At 38.9% G+C, this 13,615-nt stretch overlaps 1 long non-coding RNA gene across 2 annotated transcripts in view; it reads right to left on the reverse strand.

Moving 5' to 3' along the window:
• LOC130850268 (uncharacterized) overlaps positions 1–13,615 on the reverse strand; it is an 86,493-nt gene that overhangs the window by 51,443 nt on the left and 21,435 nt on the right. For both annotated transcript variants that reach the window (XR_009052861.1, XR_009052860.1), the window contains exon 2: positions 11,634–11,735. This is a non-coding gene — a long non-coding RNA (uncharacterized LOC130850268). The remainder of the gene's footprint in view (positions 1–11,633; positions 11,736–13,615) is intronic.

A 13,615-nucleotide genomic window follows, 5' to 3' on the forward strand; every position in this document is an offset into this window, starting at 1 on the left:
ATCATCTTGAGCCTTCAGTGAGTCTTAGTCTTTTTGCTGGTGGAGGGTTTGAAATAGTGTAAGAATTACTGAAATGTAACATCAAGATACAAAGTGAGTAAATGCTGTTGGAAAAATGGTGCTGATAGACTTGTTCAACACAGGGCTGCCACAAACCTTTAATTTCTAAGAAAAATGCATTATCTGTAGTGAAAACAAGGTATGCCTGTACATAGCTGAGTGGCAAAGGGAGGAGGGGAGTTGAGGGGCAGAGTGAGGCAATTGGAATATTGGAATATATCTAGTACAGAGGGAGATATAGGATCCAGGAAATGGGATCCAATACAGCACCACAGCAAAGGCATTTCTCAACTTGAAGATGACGCAAAGGCCTGGATGACTACTATGTACCATAATCCAGGTTGGAACATGATATTGGAGAATTACAGGATGAATGTCCTAAATTTTAAATGAAGAAAGTGAAAAAGAAACCAGTAGATTCCCTGATATGTTTAATATTCTGAAAGGATATTTACAATTCTTTCTAAAAGTTGGAAGTATAATTTATCTTAGTTGTACGGCAAACTAAGCAAAGGAACTAGGTAACTGTTAACTGAAGAAAAACAAAAAGTAGTACCAGGGAGGAAAAATAAGAGTTTGCATAATTAGTTCAACCATGAGTATAATGTGAATATAAAGGTCATAATAACAGATACTGAGTATTCATCTAACAATATGACCAGATGAGGGGATGAAAAGAGAGAAATATACTTGTCTACGAATGTGAGGGTAGTAAATAGCAACAAATAGTTCATATTTTTAAGAAATAGCACTGTAGGCATGTTATTTAGAAATATGAGTGCAAATACCAGAACCGCTAAAAGACTTTAAAGCACTGACTCATGGGTCTTGGGGGAGAGATGGGTCCCGAGATTGCATCTTTCATTACAAGCCTTATAACACACTTTGGCTTTTTAGATTATTTACATGAATTAATGTGACAAAATTTAAATTAAATAAAAGCTCAAACTGAAGATTTTTCTTTTATTAAAACAAAATTAAAATTAAAATGTGGCTACCTCCTTTACACCAGTATAGTAAAATACACAAAATCTTGTTTGTCCTATCTTCTTCTGGTTCCATGGTTTCCAAGTTTCCTCTTCTCTGTGCTCTAGTACCTCATATTTTATTAAATGAAGATTATTTACCACCTTCACAAAGAATAAGGAAGAATTAATTAAAAAAAAAAAAAAGGATTGATAAGTATAAAGAGGCCTGAAAGGATGGGAATCCAGAACAAGTCTTTTTGGCTAAAAATTGTTAGAACATGAGACATGAAAAAGAACTATAGAATGTTCTATGAACTAGAGAATCTTCTTCAGAAGTTTCCTTCCTTGGGAGAGATTTTTATTAAATAAATACATTCTGTAAATGCTGTCATACAACAACCAGTCCTTCAAAGCATTCACTCAGCCAGCGAATTCAATATTCAAGACAAACCTAATGTTTTAGCTAAAATATAACAAAAAATAATTAAGTAATAGTAAAACCTTACAGTAACTGAGCAGTTGCTAAATGAGCATTGCACTGAGCCCTTTATTTGCATTATATCATTTGCATCACAATCATCCTAGGAGTTAGACTTGACTATTTCCCCATTCTACACATGGGAAAATCTTTTTTTTTTTTTAATAAATAAACATTTATTTATTTATTGGCTGCATTGGGTCTTCATTGCTGTGCACGGGCTTCTCTAGTTGTGGCGAGCAGGGGCTACTCTTCTTTGTGGTGCATGGGCTTCTCATTGTGGTGGCTTCTCTTGTTGTGGAGCACAGCCTCCTGGTGCGCAGGCTTCAATAGTTGTGATATGCAGACTCAGTAGTTGTGGCTCTTGGGCCCTAGGGCACAGGCTCAGTAGTTACGGCGCTCGGGCTTAGCTGCTCTGCGGCATGTGGGATCTTCCTGGACCAGGGATTGAACCTGAGTCCCCTACATTGGCAGGCGGATTCTTAACCACTGAGCCACCAGGGAAGTCCCCATATGGGAAAATCTTTTAAAGGATGAGTAACTTGTTCAAGGAAGTGGCAGTCTTGATTTAAACTCAGATCTTAGTCAAAAGCCCAAGCTCTTATAAACGTCCAGTGTACTGACCAAAACCAAAACTGACAATGGGGGGGCTGGGGGAGGGGGGAGTGGGGAAAGATTAGAAATCACTCTGGCTGAATGCACTGGAGGACATGGGGTTGGGGGGGGGCAAAGGGGAAGCTGGGACAAAGTGAGAGAGTAGCATAGACATATATACACTACCAACTGTAAAACAGATAGCTAGTGGGAAGTTGCTGTATAACAAAGGGCGATCAACTTGATGATGGGAGATGCCTTAGAGGGCCGGGACAGGGAGGGTGGGAGGAAGTCGCGGGAGGGAGATGATATGGGGATATGTGTATAAATATAGCTTATTCACTTTGGTGCACCTCAAAAGCTGGTACAAGAGTGTAAAGCAATTATATTCCATAAAGAGCTTTAAAAAAAAAGGTAAAAGAAATCACTCTGGCTGTCAAGTCTCAAGGCAGGGCTAGTAGGAGTGGAAGAGAAAGTTACTGATGATCAATTAAAACAGTAAAAGCATGATATTACTTTATAAAAGTAATATCACCATAGACTGATACATGAGCACTACTAGAATAAGCCAAAATACATGTAAATTAATTCATCAAACACTTATTGAGTGACCTCTGAATTGGTCACTGAGCTGGGTATTGGCAATATAATAAACTTAGAAATAAAGAATTTGGGACTTCCCTGGTGGCACAGTGGTTAAGAATTCACCTGCCAGTACAGGGGACACAGGTTCAATCCCTGGTACAGGAAGATCCTATGTGCCATGGAGCAACTAAACTTGTGGGCCACAACTACTGAGCCTGTGTGCTACAACTACAGAAGCCCACAGACCCTACAGCTCACGTGCCACAAAAACTGAGCCGGCATGCCACAACTACTGAAGCCTGCACACCTAGAGCCCATGCTCCGCAGCAAGAGAAGCCACCACAATGAGAAGCCCATGCACCAAAATGAAGAGTAGCCCCCCGCTCGCCACAACTAGAGATAAAAGCCCATGTGCAGCAACAAAGACCCAACGCAGTCAAAAGAAAAGAAAAGAAAGAATTTGTTCAAGATCCACTGCAAGATTGGAGGCCCTTTGCTATCCTGAGAACAATCAATAATCAGTTCCTTGGAAGAAATTAATTGTTATACTATGGCTGTTTCAGTAGAGGGCACTAGGCGATCAAGATAGTTTTGAACTTCAGGTGGCAAAACAGTTAATAGAAGCATCTTCTTAGAACTGCGTAGTCATATTTTAAAGAGCACATCAAGTGTTCCAAAGCTGGAGTAAGTCATGAACCAAAGAAAAGAGGTTTAATATATAAATACTGGGGAAATCACTAAGATCTAGATGAGATCTAGATGCTTGCATAATTATAGTTTTTTTGTAAAATGATTTTCATTGCGTATTTGCAAGTCTCTATTAGAGCCACCAGGAAATGTCAGTTTAGCACTTAGCACCTATGAAATAGATGGCTTAGGGTAGTGGAATAAACTATGCGCCAAAAGTCAAAAGGCTAGAGTTTGGCAGCACTTATCCACCTCCATCCTCCCCCATCCCCTACATTGGCTTTTACTAATTATGTGGCCTGGGGGCAAATTATATAATTTCAGGTTCTATACCTCTAAAATATTGACAGTTTCTCCCCTGTTTATGAAGGTAAAAATGTGCTGCAAAGTGTTGTAAATATGTAAGGCTTTATAAAGTATAAAAAGTCAAGCTGCTAGAAAAAAGAAATTCCATAAACAAAATGCAATATACCTTTTTGATTCCAGGCCTATGGAGATTGGCTTTGGAACTTTCTGACAGTAGTGTACATCTTGCTAGTGTAGACAGAGATAAGAGGCAAAAATCTACAATCACAGTTTGCGGATACTTCCTCCCCTTTTAAGATTTGGCATGTCTCTTTTCCACCCCCAATATTGAAGAGGTACAAATTAATTCATGAAGATTTGCTAAATGATCTTTTCATCATGTAATCATCTCTATCAGCAAGCTTCCATTAATTTGCATAGACAAATTTCCCAGTTTTCAGGGAGAAGACACATCCAGCTGTACACTATTAATTAAACACACACAGACATGCACACACACACACCCTGTTTGCATGACTAATTAGCAGTATGGTCATTCAACATCACTTCCAAATGCCTTGATGAGTAATGTTTTCATTAACAAATTAATAGGGTGTGATTATATTTTACTTTTGTATGGGAAACTGAGGAACAGAAGGATCAAAGGACTTATTTAAAATGGCAGAGTATCAATCATGGACATTTGCCTTCTAATCATCCTAGAACTACTGGAAACTACTGGAATCACATAGAACTATTGGAAAATTAGCATTCTAAGTTCTATTCTATTTATCTTATCATTCATTTGATTATGAAATTAATATATTTTAAACAGCTACCACATGCCAGGCCTTGTGGAAGGTGCTGGAGCTATAATAAGGAGGGGAAAAAACCCAGCACAGTTCCTACCCACTCATGAAGTTTATAATCTGGAAGGGGAAACAGACCAAAAAAAAAAAAATGTGAGGAGAGGGACTTCCCTGGTGGGCCAGTGCCTGAGACACCCCGTGTCCATTGCAGGGGGCATGGGTTCAATCCCTGGGCTGGCATGGCCAAAAAATAGAAAAAAAATAAAGTGAGGAGAAAAATAAAATAAATAAAATAAAAAATAAAATAGTTGTGAATTGTGAACATTCCATGAAGAAAGGAAATAAACATGAACTTATTATGTTAAAATAGAAACAAGCAGAAGAAAATGATCTTGGAGAGAGTGCTGATGAAGAGTCAGGTTAGGAAAAATGGTGACATTTAAGCTGAGACCTGAAAGAGTGGCTCTGTTGTGAGGGTTGCAGCTCTTTTGACAGAGGCAATAAATAGCACGTGCAAAGACCCTGAGGAGAGAAAGAGCTTGATGTGCCCTAGGAGCTGAAAGAAAACCGGATAGGCAGAGCACGACAAGCAAGGGGAGAGTGGCTTGAAAATTGAGGTTTATGAGATATGGTGAGGTCAGATCACACTGAGTTTTACAGGCCATGGAAAAGTCTGGATTTTATTCTAAGTACAATATGAAGTCACTGCAGGCTTTTAAAGAGAGGAATGACTTGACTGGCTTTGTATTTTAAGAAGATTCTTTCTGCTATTGGGAGAAGAATGGGTTGCAAAGGAGCGAGAGGGGTAACAGGGAGACATAACAGGAGTGTAATGCAGTAATAGTCTCTCAGGTAGATGACAGAACTTAATGAAGGTGGTCACGGAGATGAAAAGTTGTTCATGAACTTGAGCTGTATCATAGATACTCATAGTTCTGCTGGTTATTAGTGAAGTGTTTCTGTGCACAGCACACAAGATACAACCTTCTCACTTGACAGAATGAGTTCTTTCAACTCTTTCAAAAAAATCAAGGCTGTTATCCAGCACTGTAATAAATTCACCAACTATTAATTGAACGCCTTCGAACTGTATAGAAAATGTGCTGCATGTCCCACATGATGACAGGTTTACCTAGCCAGCAATGCAGATCCCATGAAAGTGGCCAGAGGTCTTTTCTCCATAGGCTCTCCTGTTACGGAACGCAAGAAGACATCCTGTAATCCATTTCATGAGATGCTATTGGGAACCTACTACCCCAGCATGTGAATTATCGCTACAGAACACAAGATCCCTGAGAAGGAAGAGCCCTGGACACTGAGACACCAGGAAGGACATTCAAGAAGGCCTCCTCCTGTGTGTTTAGTGCATCACCTCGACGGTGCCCCCAGGCAAAGTCACTGGAGGAAACTGTGCAGGTGAGCCAACCTGCCTGGGAACACGGCCTCCTTCCTTTAAGAAGCAGAAAACTCTCCCAGTGCTCTCTCTGTTGTTGTTTTTCCTGTCCTTATCATTCTCGTTGTCGTTGTCGTTCTTAACAAGTGAATGATAGTGAGTCAGAAAGAGAAAAACAAATATTGTATATTAACACCTATATGTGGACTGCAGAAAAATGGTACAAATCAACTGGTTTGCAAGGCAGAAATAGAGACACAGATGTAGAGCACAAACATATGGACACCAAGTGGGGAAAGCGGGGAGGGTTGGGGGGGGAATGAATTGGAAGATTGGGGTACCAATTTGTACACTCTAAATATATGCTGTTTATTGTAAAACATAAAAAGAAAAAAAGTTAAAGAAAAAAAAGAAATTAAATTTGAGAAATTTCGCTCCTCTTCAAAACATGTACCAGTTTGGAAATCAGAAGCTCCCTAAATTAAACAACTAGAAGATAACCTATTGCTTAGCATAAAATACTAAGGGTAGAAAGTAAGTTCTCAAGATGGACAGAGATAAAAAGTCATGATAATAATTTGTATCATTATGGTTCTAAAACGGGAGATTCTTTCTGAGATTTTAAGGATACATAAAGTTTAGGTAAACCAACAAATTCAGACAAGGAGAGTATTTGTGTATGACCACTGTGGCAGATATTTGGGGCAATTTCTGCTCAGCTCAAAATAATTCTCCCCCTTTCTCTCAGAACCGACCCTCCCTTCACAGGAATGAGTACCTGATAGCCATGTTTTACTGCATGAGTCCTACTCTTATGGCAAGACTGACAAGACCATACTGGATGCTGGACCCAAACCAAGTCAGGCCAATCAAATTCTCTATCTCAGAAATTCTGAACTGAGACTTAAAATAGGTAGGTTAGACTTTAAGCATGGCTGGATCTATAACATGTAACATTCAGGAGCCGAAGATGGGTAGAGAAGTGGGGAAAACTGCAGAAAGAAGGAGCATGAGAAAAATCCCCCCCTTTTTTTTTTTGGTTCTAGAGCCTACTACCCCCTTCCAGAGTCTCTCACTGCATTATCCTTGAATTCTATAAGAAAACTCCATGTCCTTAAAATAATTACCGTATTTGCTTAAATCGCCCTGCTAGTTGCTTAAAACGAATATGACTTATTGGAGCCCAGTACAGCCATGAAAATGAGAGTGAGCATGATGGACGGACAGGACGGACTAAAGCAGAAGCTCATTATATACACAGAACACTGAGGAGGAAAGGAAAAGCGCATGGCTCGGCACTCTCTTTAACAAGCATACAGCTAGTGGGGTATGATAAACAGCTTACCAGAAGAGCAACAGTCTCTCGTGGATGCTATCAAAGATGCTTCAGGCAAAGAACGTGAACATTGTCAGACAAGAAAGGGGAGCATGAGTCAGGCACTCACACACAGGAGAAAGTGTTAATTTATGGAGATTGATTTGGTAAGATTCTTAAACTGGACATACTCTTTTCAACAAACAGTATTTACCGAGTCCTTACTGTGTGTCAGGAACTCTTCCAGATACTAGAAATTAAGTACTAAACAAGAAAGATGAATTTTCTGCCCTCCTGGAACTTACTCTTACAGGGGCAGGGAGTTGAGGAAGAAATAATGAAAAATAGATTAATTAATATGGCTCATAATTTCTAAGAACTTAAAGTAAATAATTAGGTAAATGGACATAGATGTGAGCACAAGGATATTGACACATTACAGTGTGAAAATATTTAAAAAATTGGAAACAACCTAAATGTCCAACAATAAGGGATTGATTACATAAGTTATAGTATATCCAAATAATGGAGAACTATGTTACAATTCAAAAATATTTTAAAATAGTAATAGCTAATGTTCACTTAGTGCTTACTATTTGCAATGTTTTCTTCTAGTGTTGTATATATAGTAATTTATTTAATAAACACAGAAATCCTGAAGTAGGTATTTCACTACCATCTTCATTTTTGGGGATAAGAAAACTGGTGCAAAGAGGTCAAGTAACTTACCCAAAATCATATAGTGAGTAAGTGGGAGAGAAAGGATTTAAACCCAGAGACGAATTTGACTGTGCAGGCTGTGCTTTTAACTATACCATCTCCAGAAAAGCATCCCAATATGGGAAAAATACTCATACTATAATTTTTAAGCTAAAAGATGCAGCATATTGATATAACTTTATATATAATTTTAATTAGATTATCTATACAGTATATTTGTGCTTTAAAAAAGCATTATAAGATATATCAAAATATTAACAAACTATTTTCTCTGAATGGTAGGATTATACATTTTTATTTTCCTCTCTGTTATATATTTCCAAAGCCATTTTCAGTTTAGAGAGATTACTTATTAAAGGGGGTAAAAATTGTGCTGAGTCTTGACAAATGAAGAGAAATTAAGAAAATAATTGGCATAAAAGTAAGTGGGAGAACTAACTACTGAACAATCATCGACAGAAAGACACTGGAACTCACCAAAAAAGACACCCCACATTCAGAGACAAAGGAGAGGCCTCAATGAGACAGTAGGAGGGGTGCAATCGCGTTAAAATCAAATCCCATTATATGCTGGGTGGGTGACTCACAAACTGGAGAACAGTTATACTGCAGAAGTCCACCCACTAAAGTGAGGGTTCTGAGCCCCACATCAGGCTTCCCAACCTGGGAGTCCAGCAATGGGAAGAGGAATCCCCAGAGAATCAGACCCTGAAAGCCACAGGGATTTGATTGCAGGACCTCCACAGGACTGGGGGAAACAGAGACTCCACTCTTGGAGGGCACACAAAAAAATGTGCTCACCAGGACCCAGGGGGAAGGAGCAGTGACCCCATAGGAGACTGAACCAGACCTACCTGCTGGTGTTGGAGGGTTGCCTGCAGAGGTGAGGGGGCAGCTGTGGCTCACCGAGGAGACAGGGGCACTGGCAGCAGGGGTTTTGGGAAGTGCTTATTGGTGTGAGCCCTCCCAGAGTCCGCCATTAGCCCCACCAAAGAGCCTGTGGGATCCAGCACTAGGTGGCCTCAGGCCAAACAACCAACAAGGTGTGAACACAGCCCCACCCATTAGCAGACAAGCAGATTAAAGCTTTACTGAGCTCCACCCACCCAGCCCTACCCACCATCAGTCCCTCCCATCAGGAAGCACACAGGAGGCTCCTAGATAGCTTCCTCCACAAGAGGGCAGACAGCAGTATCAAGCAGTATCAGCAGTATTTCGTCTTGTGGAACTGAAAACCACAGCCACGGAAAGATAGAGAAAATGAAAAAGCAGAGGACTTTGTACCAGATGAAGGGACAGGATAAAGCCCCAGAAAAACAACTAAATGAAGAGGAGATAGGCACCCTTACAGAAAAATAATTCAGAATAATGATGGTGAAGATGATCCAGGACTTTGAAAAAAGACTGGACGCAAAGATCAAAAAGTTTACCAAAGACCTAGAAGAATTAAAGAGCAAACAAACAGAAATATGCAACACAGTAATGGAAATGAAAAATACACTAGAAGGAACCAATAGCAGATTAACAGAAGCAGAAGGGCGAATGAGTGACCTGGAAGACAGAATGGTGATCATCACTGATGCAGAAAAGAATACAGAAAAAAGAATGAAAAGAACTGAAGACAGCCTAAGAGACCTTTGGGACAATGTTAAACGCGCCAACATTCGCATTATAGGGGTCCCAGAAGGAGACGAGAGAGAGAAAGGACCTGAGAAAATATTGGAAGAGATTATAGTTGAAAACTTCCCTAACATGGGAAAGGAAATAGCTACCCAAGTCCAGGAAGCGCAGAGAGTCCCAGGCAGGATAAACCCAAGGAGAAACATGCCAAGATATATAGTAGTCAAGCTCACAAAAATGAAAGACAGAGAAATGTTATTAAAAGCAACAAGGGAAAAACGACAAATAACATACAAGGGAACTCCCATCAGGTTAACAGCTGATTTCTCAGCAGAAACTCTGCAAGCCAGAAGGGAGTGGCATGATATATTTCAAGTGATGAAAGGGAAGAACCTACAACCAAGAATACTCTACCCAGCAAGGATCTCATTCAGATTCGAAGGAGAAATCGAAAGCTTTATAGACAAGCAACAGCTAAGAGAATTCAGCACCACCAAACCAGCCCTACAACAAATGCTAAAGGAACTTCTCTAGGTGGGAAACATAAGAGAAGAGAAGGACCTACAAAATCAAAAACAAAACCATTAAGAAAATGGTAATAGGAACATACATATTGATAGTTACCTTGAATGTAAATGGACTAAATGCACCAACCAGAAGACACAGACTGGCTGAATGGATACAAAAACAAGACCCATATAGATGCTGTCTACAAGAGACCCACTAAAGACCTAGGCACACATACAGACTGAAAGTGAGGGGATGGAAAAAGATATTCTATGCAAATGAAAATCAAAAGAAAGCTGGAGCAGCAATACTCATATCAGATAAAATAGACTTTAAAATAAAAAATGTTACAAGAGACAAGAAAGGATATTACATAAAGATCAAGGGGTCCATCCAAGAAGAGGAGATAACAATTAAAAATATATATGCACCCAATATAGGAGCACCTCAATACATAAGGCAAATGCTAACAACTATGAAAGAGGAAATGCAAGGCAGAAATAGAGACACAGGTGTAGAGAACAAACACATGGACACCAAGTGGGGAAAGTGGGGAGGGTTGGGGGGGAATGAACTGGGAGATTGGGATACCAAATTGTACACTCTAAATATATGCTGTTTATTGTCTGTTAACTGTATCTCAATAAAAGTTCTTAAAAAAAAAAAAAAAAGTAAGTGGGAGGAGGTTGCAGTTTTGCTACCATAATCCCTGTAGTGAATCAGAAAGCAGGAGAATCACTTATACGTTGAATCTAAAGTATGACACAAATGAACTTATCTGTAAAACAGATTCATAGATATAGAGAACAGACTTATGGTTGTGGCGGGGGCGGGGTTGGGGAGGGATGGATTGGGAGTTTGGGATTGGAAGATGCAAACTATTATATATAGAATTGATAAACCATAAGGTCCTACTGTATAGCACAGGAAACTATATTCAATATCCTGTGATAAATCATAATGGAAAAGAACATGAAAAAGAATATACAGATACATAACTGAATCACTTTGCTGTACAGCAGAAAGATAACACTGTAAATCAACTATACTTCAATAAAATAAATGTAAAAAAGGAAACAGAAAAGAAAACAGGGGAAAATTGAGTTTCTATGAGTTACTTCCTCCAAGATATTTTTTAAAAAGAGATTTGATGGTTGACATTTAGGGCATTTTATTTGTCATTTTTACAAAACGAAATTGAGACCAAGAGAAGGAAGGGTACACGTCCACAAAAATTAATGATGGAGCTAGAAAAAAAAAAAGCTCTTCTGATACACGAGGCACTTGTCTACATTGCTAATAATATTGGGGAAAAGGTTTTTCTAGAAAAAACGAGTTTTTTGGAGCATCTCTGTTGGAGATGCATTGGGATGATCAGATTGAATTGTATTTGAACAGTGTCTTACAAATGTAAAATGAATGAGAATGACTAGATGTCTTATCATAAGCATTGTCAACCATTCATAAAATAGCTAATGCTAGTAGTTGGTTTCAAATTATTTAAGAATTGGTAGTACCTGCTGCCATGGAAGCCTCTGACAATAATTTAGCAGCAGTTCAGAAAAGGAAATGGAAAAAGTATTATCTTAATATCTATATATTTGACACTTACTGTTCCACGTGGGAGTTACCTTATACCAGAAGATGGTGGGCCATTACATCTCTATTCCTGTTACATTTCCAATCACACAATGCACTTTTCTGAATGATGTCTCTAAAACAAAATGAATAAGATCAAAACTGTCTCTCCGGAAAGCCCTAAAGTAAAGAATCAGTAGAGATATGTCTTGGAGAATATTAATGTAATTTTGTGATCATTGGTAATTCAACAGGTATTTGTTAAAAGCCTATAAAGGGCAGGATAGCTATGATATGAACCTCCATTGTATAGACACAGTCACTGCCCTCAAAGAGTTTGTCTCTAGTAAAGAGATAAGTAAACAATTATTACATATGATTCAAGGCAAGCATGCTTAATATGCTTTTGAGTGGTATGAACCATATTTTAAATCATCACAAAAGTGGGCAGGACTACTTCTAGGCAGGTCAATTGAGCTGAACTCTGAAGAATGGTGGAAATTCAGTAGAAAAAGATGAGGGGCAAAGAGTGCATTCTAAGCACTCTAACAGGTGAATATAGAAAACCACGGCATATATTAATGTTGATACCACAACACAGAGAATTTTGAATTCTAGACACATTGCCAGGAGTATGCACCTCCAGTTCTTTTCCTCTATTTAACTCCAAGAAACTGAAAACTAAGCCGACAACCTCCAGGCAGGAGATTTAAAAAGCTCTGAGATAAATTTCCAGGACTATCTGAGCTGTCCAAGAGGAAAGACGTAAGGATACTAGCATTGGGGGTTCCTTAACATAGCGGCCAAAGCAGCTCACTCTACAGTAAACTTCACAATAGGCAAGCCTTCCTCATGGGCTCGAGCTTACAATCAGCTCTTCAGTGATTTAAAACAGATGAGTACAGATCACAGTTATCTCAGAAAAGCCTCTAACGAATATCTAAAAGTAACTGGAGGGGAAAAAGGCCATCTGGAGAGAAGAATACTCTTTTTAAAAAATTCTCATTAGTCTCTGAGAAATAAGAGAAAACATTGCATCCATAAAACAAGAACATGATGCCAAATAAAAACAACATTCATAAAACAAACAAACAAGCAAGCAAACAAAACAAAAAATAAAATCAGCCCTTGTAAATTAAGACAAACAACCCAAACAAAAATTCAGTATCTGGAAGATGATGCTGTACAAAAACAAGTACAACAAAGATTAAAAAACAGAGATAGAAAATGGGAAGGAGAGTGGGAAAAAGAATAAGAAGATTCATCCAGATGGACAAACATTCAAATAATTAGGGTCCCAGAAAACAAGAACAGAGAAAATGAAAGGGAGGAAATAATCAATGAACATATTCAAATTGGATTGAAAGAAGTGTGTTTCCAGATTGAAAAGACATATAGTGCACAACACAATAGATAAAAATAAACCATATGAAGGAACATCATGAAATTTCAGAAACCTAAAGACAATGAGAAATTCTACAAGGACCTCCCTGGTGGCTCATTGGTTAAGAATCCGCCTGCCAATGCAGGGGACACGGGTTCGATCCCTGGTCTGGGAAGATCCCACAAGCTGCAGAGCAACTAAGCCCGTGTGCCACAACTACTGAGCCTGTGCTCTAGAGCCCACACACCACAACTACTGAGTCCACGTGCCACAACTACTGAAGCCCGTGTGCTCTAGGGCCCATGTGGCACCACTACTGAGCCCACATGCTGCAACTACTGAAGAAAAGTTATTGCTAACCTAGAATTATATACCTAACAAAAACTGCCAATTAGAGTAAATTAAGGATATTTTCAGACATACAAGATCTCAAAAATTTACCTCCCATGTGTTTTTCTTAGCAAGTGTGTGCTTCATTACTGGTGTGTGCTTCATTAAAACTAGGAGGGAAAATAAAGTAAGAAAGAGGAATGGGTGAGATGTAAGGGGACTGCTCATTTTAGTTTCAAGCCTTATAAAATTATTTTTCTCTTTAGACTCATGTATATTTTTCTTGAAGATAAACACTAAAA

Source organism: Hippopotamus amphibius, chromosome 3 (assembly GCF_030028045.1).
Source record: "Hippopotamus amphibius kiboko isolate mHipAmp2 chromosome 3, mHipAmp2.hap2, whole genome shotgun sequence".
Taxonomy (NCBI): Eukaryota; Metazoa; Chordata; class Mammalia; order Artiodactyla; family Hippopotamidae; genus Hippopotamus; species Hippopotamus amphibius.